The sequence below is a fragment of the Mobula birostris genome, chromosome 8, assembly GCF_030028105.1.
Source record: "Mobula birostris isolate sMobBir1 chromosome 8, sMobBir1.hap1, whole genome shotgun sequence".
Lineage (NCBI taxonomy): Eukaryota > Metazoa > Chordata > Chondrichthyes > Myliobatiformes > Myliobatidae > Mobula > Mobula birostris.
In genome coordinates this window covers 115,602,165-115,615,334 of record NC_092377.1, presented here as the reverse complement: position 1 = coordinate 115,615,334, position 13,170 = coordinate 115,602,165, and the positions used below count along the sequence as shown (strand labels likewise).

The 13,170-nt window shown below is 43.9% G+C and overlaps 1 protein-coding gene across 2 annotated transcripts in view; it reads left to right on the top strand.

Moving 5' to 3' along the window:
- The window catches only part of LOC140201612 (probable methyltransferase TARBP1), a 398,438-nt gene that overhangs the window by 312,499 nt on the left and 72,769 nt on the right, over nucleotides 1-13,170 (top strand). The gene's annotated exons all lie outside the window — the stretch shown is intronic.

Genomic DNA, 13,170 nt, shown 5'->3' with positions numbered 1-13,170 from the left:
GTATTGGGACCACAGCTGTTTACGATTTACTTCAATGATTTAGAGGAAGGCATTGTGAATAACATCAACAAGTTTGTTGATGATACTAAGCTGGGTGGCAGTGTGACATGTGATGAGGATGTTAGGGGAATTCAAGGTGACTTGGATAGGCTGGGTGAGTGGGCAGAAATTTGGCAGCTGGTGTTTAATGTGAACAAGTGTGAGGTTATTCACTTTGGGAGCAAGAACAGGAAGGCAGATTATTATCTGAACGATGTGGAGTTAGATAAGGGAAAAATACAAAGAGATCTAGGAGTACTTGTTCATCAGTCTGTGAAGGTGAATGAGCAAGTGCAGCAGGCAGTGAAGAAAGCTAATGGAATGTTGGCCTTTATTACAAAGGCAATTGAGTACAAGAGCAAGGAAATCCTTTTGCATTTGTACAGGGCCCTGGTGAGACCACACGTGGAGTATTGTGTGCAGTTTTGGTCTCCAGGGTTAAGGAAGGACATCCTGGCTGTGGAGGAGATGTAGCGTAGGTTCACTAGGTTAATTTCTGGGATGTCCGGACTGTCTTACGCAGAGAAGTTAGAGAGACTGGGCTTGTACACGCTGGAATTAAGGAGATTGAGGGGGGATCTGATTGAGACATATAAGATTATTAAGGGATTGGACAAGATAGAGGCAGGAAATATGTTCCAGATGCTGGGAGAGTCCAGTACCAGAGGGCATGGTTTAAGAATAAGGGGTAGGTCATTTAGGACAGAGTTGAGGAAGAACTTCTTCTCCCAGAGAGCTGTGGAGGTGTGGAACGTGCTGCCTCAGAAGGCAGTGGAGGCCAATTTTCTGGATGCTTTCAAGAAGGAGCTAGATAGGTATCTTATGGATAGGGGAATCAAGGGTTATGGGGACAAGGCAGGAACCAGGTATTGATAGTAGATGATCAGCCATGATCTCAGAATGGCAGTGCAGGCTCGAAGGGCCGAATGGTCTAGTTCTGCATCTATTGTCTATTGTCTATTGTCTATAACTGCTCAGACATGGTTTGCCAAAACTTGTCCCGCTGCTGGTTTTAAATGCCAGGGCCTTGACACAGTGGGTTGATTAGAGTGAGAAGCTGGTATTTAAGGTACTGCAGAAGAGCAGAGCGGTCACACAATGTGGATCAGCCAAATAGAACAGTTTGTCCCAAACAATGTTACTTCTGCGCAGACCAACAATTGCTCTGATCGGGAAGGTTTAACATGGCCTGAAAAGAGACCGGCACTTTAAATGTTTTTTTCCTAATATGCATACTAAAGATATTTTGAATGAAATTGAAAAATTACATCCTTTAGATTTTATTTTTTAATTGAAGGGTATAATAAAATGGAGTACAACAAAGAAAATCTTTCGTAAACTTTTTCGAAATGCATCCAATTCCAGCTGCGCGGCAACAAAGGCTGTACATGCGGGGATGTTTCAGTTACTGTGCACCCACGCAGTGTAGAAGGAACTGTGTTCCAAAGTATAGTATTGGCGTAATGGTATTGTGATGGTTACTACGATGCTCTTACCACACAGGCATCCGAGCTCCGAGTTTAATTCTGGTGCCGTCAGTAAGGAGTTCATATGTTCTCCCCACAGGTGCTCCGGTTTTTGCCCGCAGTTAAAGAAATGCCAGTTAGTAGGTGAATTGGTCATTGTAAATTGTCCTGTGAATAGTTTAGGGTTAAAACAGGTGGGTTGCTAGGTGATGTGACTCATTGGGTTAGAAGGGCCTGTTCTGAACTGTATATTTCTATAAGATATAGGAGCTAGGCATCCGTTAGTCTCGTGAGACCATGGATTTGTGCCTTGCAAGGTTTCCAGGGCACAGGCCTGGGCAAGGCTGTATGGAAGACCGGCAGTTGCCGATGCTGCAAGTCTCCCCTCTCCACGACACTGATGTTGTCCAAGGGAAGGGCACTAGGACCCATACAGCTTGGCACCCGTGTCATCGCAAAGCAATGTGTGGTTAAGTGCCTTGCTCAAGGACACAACATGCTGCCTCAGCTGAGGCTCGAACTAGCGACCTTCAGATCACTAGACGGACGCCTTATCCACTTAGCCACACACCAACACTGATATAGGAGCAAAATTAGGCCACTTGGCCCATTGATTCTGCTCCGCCATTTCATCATGGTTAATCCATTTCCCTCTCAACCCCAATCATCTGCCTTCTCTCCATATCAGAATGTATCAACATGTGCCTTAAGGATACCCAATGATTTAGCCTCCACAATGGCCTGTGGCAATGAATTTCATAGATTCACCACTCTCTGGCTAAAGAAATTCCTCATCTCCAACTAAATGGAAATCCCTCTATTCTGCGGCTACATCCTCTGGTCTTAGTCTCTCCCACCATTGAAACATCCTCTCCACATCCACTCTTTTGAGGCCTTTCACCATTCGACAAGTTTTTATGAGATACCCCCTCAGTCATCTGAATTCCAATGTGTATAGGCCCAGAGCCATCAAGTACTCCTCACAGGATAGGCCTTTCAATCCTGGAATAATTTTCATGAACCTCCTTTGAACCCTCTGCAATGTCAGCACCACCTTTCTAAGATAAGGGTCCCAAAACTGCTCACAATACTCCAAGTGAGGCCTCACCAGTGCTTTATAAAGCCTTAACATTACACCTTGGCTTTTATATCCTAGTCCTCTTGAAATGAATGCGAATATTGCATTTGCCTTCCACATCACCAACTCAACCTACAAATTAACCTTTAGGGGGGAATCTTGCACCTCAGATTTTTGAATTTTTTCTCCATTTAGAAAATGGTCAACCCTTTCATTTCTTCTCTCAAAGTACATGGCCATACACTTCCTGATACTGTATTCCATGTGCCATTTCTTTGCCCATTCTCCTACTCTGTCCAAGACCTTCTGTAACCTCTCTATTTCCACAACGTTACCTGCCCCTCCAACTATCTTTGTATTGTCTGCAAAGTTGGCCACAAAGCTATCAATTCTCATCCAAATCAATGATCTATAATGTGAAAAGAAGCAGACCCAACACAGACTCCTGTGGATCACCAGTAGCCAGCCAAGCAGAAAAGACTCCTTCTGTTCTCTTTCTTTGCCTCCTACCAATCAGCCACTGCTTTATCCATGCTAGAATCTTTCCTGTAATACCATGGGCTCATAGCACGTTAAACAGCCTCATGTGTAGCATCTTGTCAAAGGCCTTCTGAAAATCCAAGTACATACCATCCAATAATTCTCCTTTGTTTATCCAGCTTGTTATTGCTTCAAAGAATTCCACCAGATTTTTCAGGCAACATTTTCCCTGAGGAAACCATGCCGACTACAGTCTATTTTATCATGTGCCTTCAAGTACCCTGAAGCCACATCCTTAACAATGGACTCCAATGTCTTCCCAACTACTGAGGTCAGACTAACTGGCCTATAGTTTCCTTTCTTCTGCCTCTCTCCCTTGAAGAGCTTAGTGACATCTGTAATTTTCCAGTCCTTCGGAATCAAGGAAAGGGCATATAAGGCAGCAAAAGTGAGAGGGACGGTGGATGATTGAGAAGCTTTTAAAATCCAACCAAAGGCAATTAAAAACGCTATAAGAAGGGAAAAGATGGAATATGAGTGCAAACTAGCCAATAATGTAAAGTAGGATACCAAAATTTTTTCAGTTATGAAAGGAGTAAAAGGGAGGTGAGAGTTGATATTGGACCACTGGAAAATGATGCTGGTGAGGTAGTAATGGGGGACAAAGAAATGGCAAATGAACTTAATGCATACTTAACATCATTCTTCACTGTTGAAGACACTAGCACTGTGTCAGAGATCCATGAGTATCAGGGAGCAGGAGTGAGTGCCATTGCTATTGCAAGGAAAATGTGCTAGGCAAACTGAAGGGTCTTAAGATGGATAAGTCACCTGGACCAGATGGACTACATCCCAGAGTCCTGAGAGAGGCTGCTGAAGATATAACGGATGCATTGGTTACGATCTTTCGAGAATCATTTCATTCTGCCATGGTCCTGGAGGACTGGAAGATTGCACATGTCACTCCACTTTTTAAGAAGGGAGGAAGGCAAAAGAAAAAGAGGAAATTATAGACCAGCTAGCCTAACCTCAGTGGTTGGGAATGTGTTGGAGTCTATTATTAAGGATAAGGTTTTGGGGTACTTGGAGATTAATGATAAAATAAGTCAAAGTCAGCAAGGTTTCTGTAAAGGAAAGTCTTGCCTGACAAATCTGTTGCAGTTTTTTGAGGAAGTAACAATGAGGGTGGACAAAGGAGAGGCAGTGGATGTCAGTTACTTAGATCTTCAAAAGGCAATAAGGTGCCACACATGAGGCTGCTGAACAAGATAAAATCCTATAGTTTTACAGGAAAGATACTGGCATGGATAGAAGATTGGCTGACAGGTAAGAGGCAGCACGTGGGAATAAAGGGGGCCTTTTCTGGTTGGCTGCCAGTGACTAGTGGTGTTCCTCAGGGGTCAATATTGGGACTGCTGCTTTTCACATTGTTTGTTAATGACTTGGATAATGGAATTGATAGCTTTGTGGCAAAATTTGCGAATGATACCAAGATCAGTGGAGGGGCAGGTAGTGCTGCGGAAGCAATGCAATTGCAGCAGGACATAGTCAAATTGGAAGAATGGGCAAAAAAGTGGCAGATGAAATACAGTGTTGGGAAATGTACGATATGTATTTTGGTAAAAGGAACAATAGTGCGGACTGTTATCTTAATGGGGAGAGTGTTCAAACATCAAAGGTGCAGAGGGACTTAGGAATCTTCATGAAAGACTCCCAGAAGGTTAATTCACAGGTTGAGTCTGTGGTAAAGAAGGCAAATGGCATTTATTTCAAAAGGAATAGAATATAAAATCAAGGAGATAATGCTGAGCCTTTATAATTGAATTGAATTGAATTGACTTTATTACTTACATCCTTCATATACATGAGGAGTAAAAATCTTTACATTACATGTCCGTCCAAATGTGCAATGTGCAATTTATAGCAATTTATAATAAATAGTATGTACAACAGGACAACCAATATAACATAGAAATACATTTGTTTCAGCATGAATTAATCAGTCTGATAGCCTGGTGGAAGCTGTCCTGGAGTCTGTTAGTCCTGGCTTTTATGCTGCGGTACTGTTTCCCAGATGGGAACTTGCTACAATGTCATTCATGCCAATTTGTAACTGTGTTACAAGTTCATCTTATTCCATAAATTTCATGCATGAAAGGGATGTGCTGACATTGGAGAGGGTTTAAAGGAGGCTCATAAGACATAGCAGTAGAATTAGACCATTTGGCCATGGCTGATCCTTTTGTCCCCTTCCTTAGCCCCACTCCTCAGCCTTCTCCCCGTAACCTTTGAGGCAATGTCAGATCTGCCTTAGATACACATGACGACCTGGCCTCCACTGCTACCTGTGGTAATCAATTCAACAAATCCACAGCCTCTAGCTGAAGAAATTTCTCCACATCTCTGTTTTAAATGGATGCTCCTCTATCCTGAGGCTGTATTGTCTTGTCCGAGACTCCCCCCACCATGATAAACATCCTTTCCACATCTACTCTATCTAGGTCTTTCAGCATTCGAAAGGTTTCCATGAGATTCCCTCCATCCTTCTAAATTCAAGTGAGTACAGAGCCAGTGCTATCAAACATTCCTTGTATGATAACCCTTTCATTCCCGGAACCATCCTTGTGCATCTCCTCTGGATCCTCACCAATGCCAGCACACTTTTTGTTAGATGAGGAGCCCAAAACTGTTCACATACTCAAGGTGAGGCCTCACCAGTGCCTTATAAAGCCTGGTCTTTACATTACATCGCTGGTCTAGACCTCTTGAAATGAAAGTTAACATGACATTTGCCTTCCTCACCACTGACTCAACCTACAAGTTAACCTTTAGGGTGTTCTGCACAAAGACTCCCAAATCCCTTTGCATCTCAGATTTTTGGATTTTCTCTATATTTAGAAAATAGTCTACACATTTATTTATTCTACCAAAGTGCATGACCATGCATTTTCCAACATTGTATTTCATTTACCACTTCCTTGCCCATTCTCTTAATCTGTCTAAGTCCTTCTGTATCCTACCTGTTTCCACAACACTACCTGCCCCTCCGCCAATCTTCATGTCATCTGCAAACTTGGCAACAAAGCCATCTGTTCCATTATCTAAATCATTGATATACAGCATAAAAGGAAGTGGTCCCAACACTGACCCCTACGGAACACCACTAGTCATTGGCAGCCAACCAGAAAAGTATCGTTTTATTCCCACTCACTGCCTCTTACCAGTCAGCCAATGCTCTAACCATGTTAGTAACTTTCCTGTAATACCATGGGCTCTTAACTTTGTAAACAGCCTCAGGTATGGCACCTTGCCAAAGGCCTTCTGAAAGTCTAAATACACAACATTCACTGCATCCCCTTTATCGATCCTACTTGTAATCTCCTCAAAGAATTCCAACAGGTTCCTCAGGCAAGATTTTCCCTTAAGGAAATCATGCTGACTTTATCTTATCTTATCCTGTGTCACCAAGTGCTCCATAACCTCATCCTTAACAATTGACTCCAACATCTTCCCAACCACTGAGGTCATGCTAACTGGACTATCATTTCCCTTCTGCTGCCTTCTTCCTTTCTTAAAAAGTGCAGTGTCATTTTCAATTTTCCAGTCCTCTGGCATCATGCCAGAGTCCAATGATTTTTGAAAGATCATTTCTAATGCCTCCACAATATCTACCACTACCTCTTTCAGAACCCTAGGGTGCAGTTCATCTGGTCTAGGTGACTTATGTACCCTTAGGTCTTCCAGATTTTTGAGCACCTTCTCCCTCATAGTAGTAACTGCACCCACTTCTCTTCCTTCACACACTATGTCATCAGGCACATTGCTAGTGTCTTCCACAGTAAAGATAGATGCAAAATATGCATTTAGTTCATCTGCCATCTCTTTGTCCCTTGTTATTTCTCCGGTCTGATTTTCTAGTGGTCCTATATCCACTCTTATCTCTCTCTATTTTTTAAACACTTGGAAAAGCTTTTACTATCCACTTTGATATTGTTATGAAAATGGTTCTAAGATTGAAGGACTTGTGATATTAAAGAGCTTTTGATGGCTCTGGGCCTGTAGTCATTGGAATTGAGAAGAATTTGGGGTTCAGTCATCGAAACCTATCAAATGTTGAAGGGACTTGATAGAGTAATGTGGGTGAGTCTAAGAAATAGAGGGTCATCCTTTTAGAAATGAAGATGAGGAGGAAGATGAGGTGTTGAGTCTGTGGAATTCATTGCTGCAGGCAGCTGTGGAGGCCAAGTATATTTAAGGCAAGTGTTGATAGGTTCTTGATTAGTCAGGCATGAGGGTTATTGGTAGTGTAGGGGCAGCTGGAGCACTTCTTCCACTGGCAAGGATAAGTGCCAGGAGGGAGATCAGTGGGAGGGATGAATGGACGAGGGAGTCGTGTAGGGAGCGATCCCTGTGGTGAGCAGAAAGTGGGGGAGATGGAAATACCTTATATTCCATCTGAACAAGAGAAAATCTGCAGATGCTGGAAATCCAAGCAGCACATTCAAAATGCTGGAAGAACTCAGCAGGCCAGGCAGCATCTATGCATCCAGAGCATCCGGGCAGCTGCCACAGAACAGCAAATTTCCTGATGTGTCATTGGTAATAAACCAGCCTGTGAACACGCCACTCTGGACCTCAGGGCAGGACTGACCTCTGACTCTGGAATCCAGCTGTTCCCTGGGGGCTGGCCCTCGCTGTTTGACCAGTACTCCTGCTGCTCCACCTTGGCCAGATCTTGCAGCTGTTCCCAGCCCACTGCCTGATGGTCATCCTCGCTGTTGTAGCCTGCCAGCTGTCATGGTGCCATCACTTGGTAAGGCCGAGGTTGGGGCCCAACCTGGGGCCACCCACTGCCGCCACGTTGTCAGTGGCCTGCAGCCAGTTCGAGGCAGCAGCAAGCAGAGGGGTGAGGCCTGAGGCCTAAAGCTGGAACTCTGGAACATTGAGCTGCCAGTCCATAGAAACCATAGAAACTACAGCACAGAAACAGCCCCTTTGGCCCTTCTTGGCTGTGCCGAACCATTTTCTGCCTAGTCCCACTGACCTGCACACGGACCATATCCCTCCATACACCTCCCATCCATGTATCTGTCCAATTTATTCTTAAATGTTAAAAAAGAACCCGCATTTACCACCTCGTCTGGCAGCTCATTCCATACTCCCACCACTCTCTGAGTGAAGAAGCCCCCCCAATGTACCCTTTAAACTTTTCCCCCCTCACCTTAAACCCATATCCTCTGGTTTTTTTCTCCCCTTGCCTCAGTGGAAAAATCCTGCTTGCATTCACTCTATCTATACCCATCATAATTTTATATACCTCTATCAAATCTCCCCTCATTCTTCTAGGCTCCAGGGAATAAAGTCCTAACCTATTCAACCTTTCTCTGTAACTGAGTTTCTCAAGTCCTGGCAACATCCTTGTAAACCTTCTCTGCACTCTTTCAACCTTATTTATATCCTTCCTGTAATTTGGTGACCAAAACTGAACACAATACTCCAGATTCGGCCTCACCAATGCCTTATACAACCTCATCATAACATTCCAGCTCTTATACTCAATACTTCGATTAATAAAGGCCAATGTACCAAAAGCTCTCTTTACGACCCTATCTACCTGTGACGACACTTTTAGGGAATTTTGTATCTGTATTCCCAGATCCCTCTGTTCCACTGCGCTCCTCAGTGCCTTACCATTAACCCTGTATGTTCTACGTTGGTTTGTCCTTCCAACGTGCAATACCTCACACTTGTCTGTATTAAACTCCATCTGCCATTTTTCAGCCCATTTTTCCAGCTGGTCCAAGTCCCTCTGCAGGCTCTGAAAACCTTCCTCACTGTCTACTACACCTCCAATCTTTGTATCATCAGCAAACTTGCTGATCCAATTTACCACACTATCATCCAGATCATTGGTATAGATGACAAATAACAATGGATTCAGCACTGATCCCTGTGGCACACCACTAGTCACAGGCCTCCACTCAGAGAAGCAATTCTCTACCACCACTCTCTGGCTTCTTCCATCGAGCCAATGTCTAATCCAATTTACCACCTCTCCATGTATACCTAGCGACTGAATTTTCCTAACTAACCTCCCATGCGGGACCTTGTCAAAGGCCTTACTGAAGTCCATGTAGACAATATCCACTGCCTTCCCTTCATCCACTTTCCTGGTAACCTCCTGGAAAAACTCCAACAGATTGGTCAAACATGACCTACCACGCACAAAGCCAGGTTGACTCTCCCTAATAAGCCCCTGTCTATCCAAATGCTTGTAGATTCTGTTTCTTAGTACTCCCTCCAATAACTTACCTACTACTGACGTTAAACTCACCGGCCTATAATTTCCCGGATTACTTTTCGATCCTTTTTTAAACAACGGAACAACATGAGCCACTCTCCAATCCTCCGGCACTTCACCCGTAGACAGCGACATTTTAAATATTTCTGCCAGGGGCCCCGCAATTTCAACACTAGTCTCCTTCAAGGTCTGAGGGAACACTCTTGTCAGGTCCCAGGGATTTATCCACTTTAATTTTCCTCAAGACAGCAAGCACCTCCTCCTTTTCAATCTGTACAGTTTCCATGGTCTCACTACTTGATTCCCTCAATTCCATAGATTTGATGCCAGCTTCCTTAGTAAATAAAGACGCGAAAAACCTATTTAAAATCTCCCCCATTTCCTTTGGTTCCGCACAAAGCCGACCACTCTGATCTTCAAGAGGACCAATTTTATCCCTTACAATCCTTTTGCTCTTAATATACTTGTAAAAGCTCTTTGGATTATCCTTCACTTTGACTGCCAAGGCAACCTCATGTCTTCTTTTTTCCCTCCTGATTTCTTTCTTAAGTATTTTCTTACACTTATACTCCTCAAGCACCTGATTTACCCCCTGTTTCCTATACAATTTCATACAACTCCCTCTTCTTCTTTATCAGAGTTGCAATATCCCTTGAGAACCAAGGTTCCTTATTCCTTATTGGAGGAACAACACCTTATATTCCGTCTGGGTAGCCTCCAACCTGATGGCACGAACATCGACTTCTCCAACTTCCGCTAAGGCCCCACCTCCCCCTCGTACCCCATCTGTTACTTATTTTTATGCACACATTCTTTCTCTCACTCTCCTTTTTCTCCCTCTGTCCCTCTGAATATACCTCTTGCCCATCCTCTGGGTCCCCCCCCCCCCCCGCCTGTCTTTCTTCCCGGACCTCCTGTCCCATGATCCTCTCGTATCCCCTTTTGCCTATCACCTGTCCAGCTCTTGGCTCTATCCCTCCCCTTCCTGTCTTCTCCTATCATTTTGGATCTCCCCTCTCCCTCCAACTTTCAAATCCCTTACTCACTCTTCCTTCAGTTAGTCCTGACGAAGGGTCTCGGCCTGAAACGTCGACTGCACCTCTTCCTACGGATGCTGCCTGGCCTGCTGTGTTCACCAGCAACTTTTATGTGTGTTGCTTGAATTTCCAGCATCTGCAGAATTCCTGTTGTTTCCTTATTCCTATTCAATTTGCCTTTAATCCTGACAGGAACATACAAACTCTGCACTCTCAAAATTTCCCCTTTGAAGGCTTCCCACCGACCAATCACATCTTTGCCAGAGAACAACCTGTCCCAATCCACGCTTTTTAGATCCTTTCTCATTTCTTCAAATTTGGCCGCCTTCCAGTTCAGAACCTCAACCCTAGGACCAGATATATCCTTGTCCATGATGAAACTGAAACTAATGGTGTTATGATCACTGGAACCAAAGTGCTCCCTTACACAGACTTCTGTCACTTGCCCTAATTCGTTTCCTAACAGGAGATCCAATATTGCATCCCCTCTAGTTGGTCCCTCTATATACTGATTTAGAAAACTTTCCTGAACACATTTTACAAACTCTAAACCATCTAGACCCCTAACAGTATGCGAGTCCCAATCAATGTATGGAAAGTTAAAATCCCCTACCACCACAACTTTATGTTTCCTGCAGTTGCCTGCTATCTCTCTGCAGATTTGCTCTTCCAAGTCTCGTTGGTGGTCTGTAATACAATCCCACTAATGTGGCCATACCTTTCCTGTTTCTCAGCTCCACCCATAAGGACTCAGTAGACAAGACCTCTAATCTGCCCTGCCTGAGCACTGCTGTAATATTTTCCCTAACAAGCAATGCTACTCCCCCACCTTTCATTCCTCTGCCTCGATCACATCTGAAACATCGGAACCCTGGAATATTAAGCTGCCAGTCCTGCCCCTCCTGTAGCCAAGTTTCACTAATTGCTACAACATCATAATTCCACGTGTCAATCGACGCCCTCAACTCATCCGCCTTCCCCGCAATACTCCTAACATTGAAATATATACACCTCAGAAGATTTTTACCACCACTCACAACCTTTCTATCAGCGGATTTGCTTAAACTTTCAACATCATTTATTTTCACCCCAGCCACACTGTCAGCTCTGGCACTCTGGTTCCCATCCCCCTGCAAATCTAGTTTAAAGCCTCCCCAATAGCACTAACAAACCTCCCTGAAAGGATATTGGTCCCCCTGTGGTTCAAGTGTAACCCGTCTCTCTTATACAGGTCCCACCTGCCCCAGAAGAGGTCCCAATGATCCTGAAATCTGAACTACCCCTCTTGTAACCAAGCCTCACTACTGGCTACAACGTCATATTTCCAGCTATTGATCCATACCCTAAGTTCATCTGTCTGTCCTACGAGACTTGTTGCATTGAAATATACACAGCTCAGGACAATAGTCGTACCATGCTCAACCTTTTGATTCCTGACTTTGACTGAGGTCTTATCAGCACCTGCCTCCGCAACCTCTCCACTATCTGTACTGGCACTCTGCTTCCCATTCAAACCTTCACACTGGGATATTAGTTCCTTTCCTGTACAGGTCCCCCTTTCCCTGAAAGAGAGCCCAATGATGCAAACATTTTATGCTCTCCCTCCTACACCTTCTCCTAATCCACGTGTTAAACTGTATAATCCTCCTAGTTCTGGCCTTACTAGCACTTGGCATGGGTAGAAATCCTGAGATCACAACCCTCGAGGTCCTGCCCTTTATGGGCCGAAGGGCCTGTATTGTGCTGCAGGTTTTCTGTGTTTAACTTTGCACCTAACTCCGTGAACTTACTTCGTCACTCTTCCTACCTACGTCATTGGCACCTACATGGATCACGACCTTTGGATGTTCACCCTCCTGCTTAAGAATACTGAAGACTTGATCCTGGAGGTCCTGGACCCTGGCACCTAGGAAACAACATACCATCCCGGAATCTTGTTCTCATCCACAGAAGCTCCTTTCTCTTCCCCTGCCTAATGAATCCCCCATCACCACAGTGTGCCTCTTCTTCCCCCTTCCCTTCTGAGTCACAGAACATGAACGCTGTGACTTTCCTCTGCTAGGTCATCCCTCCAACAGTATCCAAAATGGTATACCTATTTACCAGTATATTGTATACTATATTATTTATTTATTTACTATCTTTTTTTGTACTTGCATAGTTCTCTTCTATTGCACATTGGTTGTCAGAATCAGAATCAGGTTTATTATCACTGGCACGTGATGTGAAATTTGTTAACTTTCTTTCAGTCTTTCTGTGTAGTTTTTCAAGGATTCTATTGTATTTCTTTGATCTACTGTGAATGCCTGCATGAAAATGAATCTCAGGGCAGCATTTGTTGATATACACATACATACTTTGATAATAAATTTACTTTGAACTTGAAGCGAACTGGGTGGGAGCCAGAATTGCAGTTACCTACAACTCTCTGATACAGAGTTGGTGAATTAAGATAACTACACAGAAATACATAAATATTACTGGAAGGCAAGGTGTTCCACTGGGAAAAACCTGCCTAGTTTTACCTTAGCTCGTCCAGTCATGAATGTAAATTGGCAGATGTGATTTATCGAGGACGTGGGAACTTCATTTGAAGAAAGGTGACGTGCTTGTGTAGCCTGTCATTGAAGAGTGCAACAAGATGAGTAAATCCTAGATTATGTTCCAATATACACTCAGTGGCCACTTTACTGTGAACTTCCCATACCTAATAAAGTGGCCATTGATTGTATGTGGTTTTCTGCTACTGTAGCCCATCCATTTCAATAT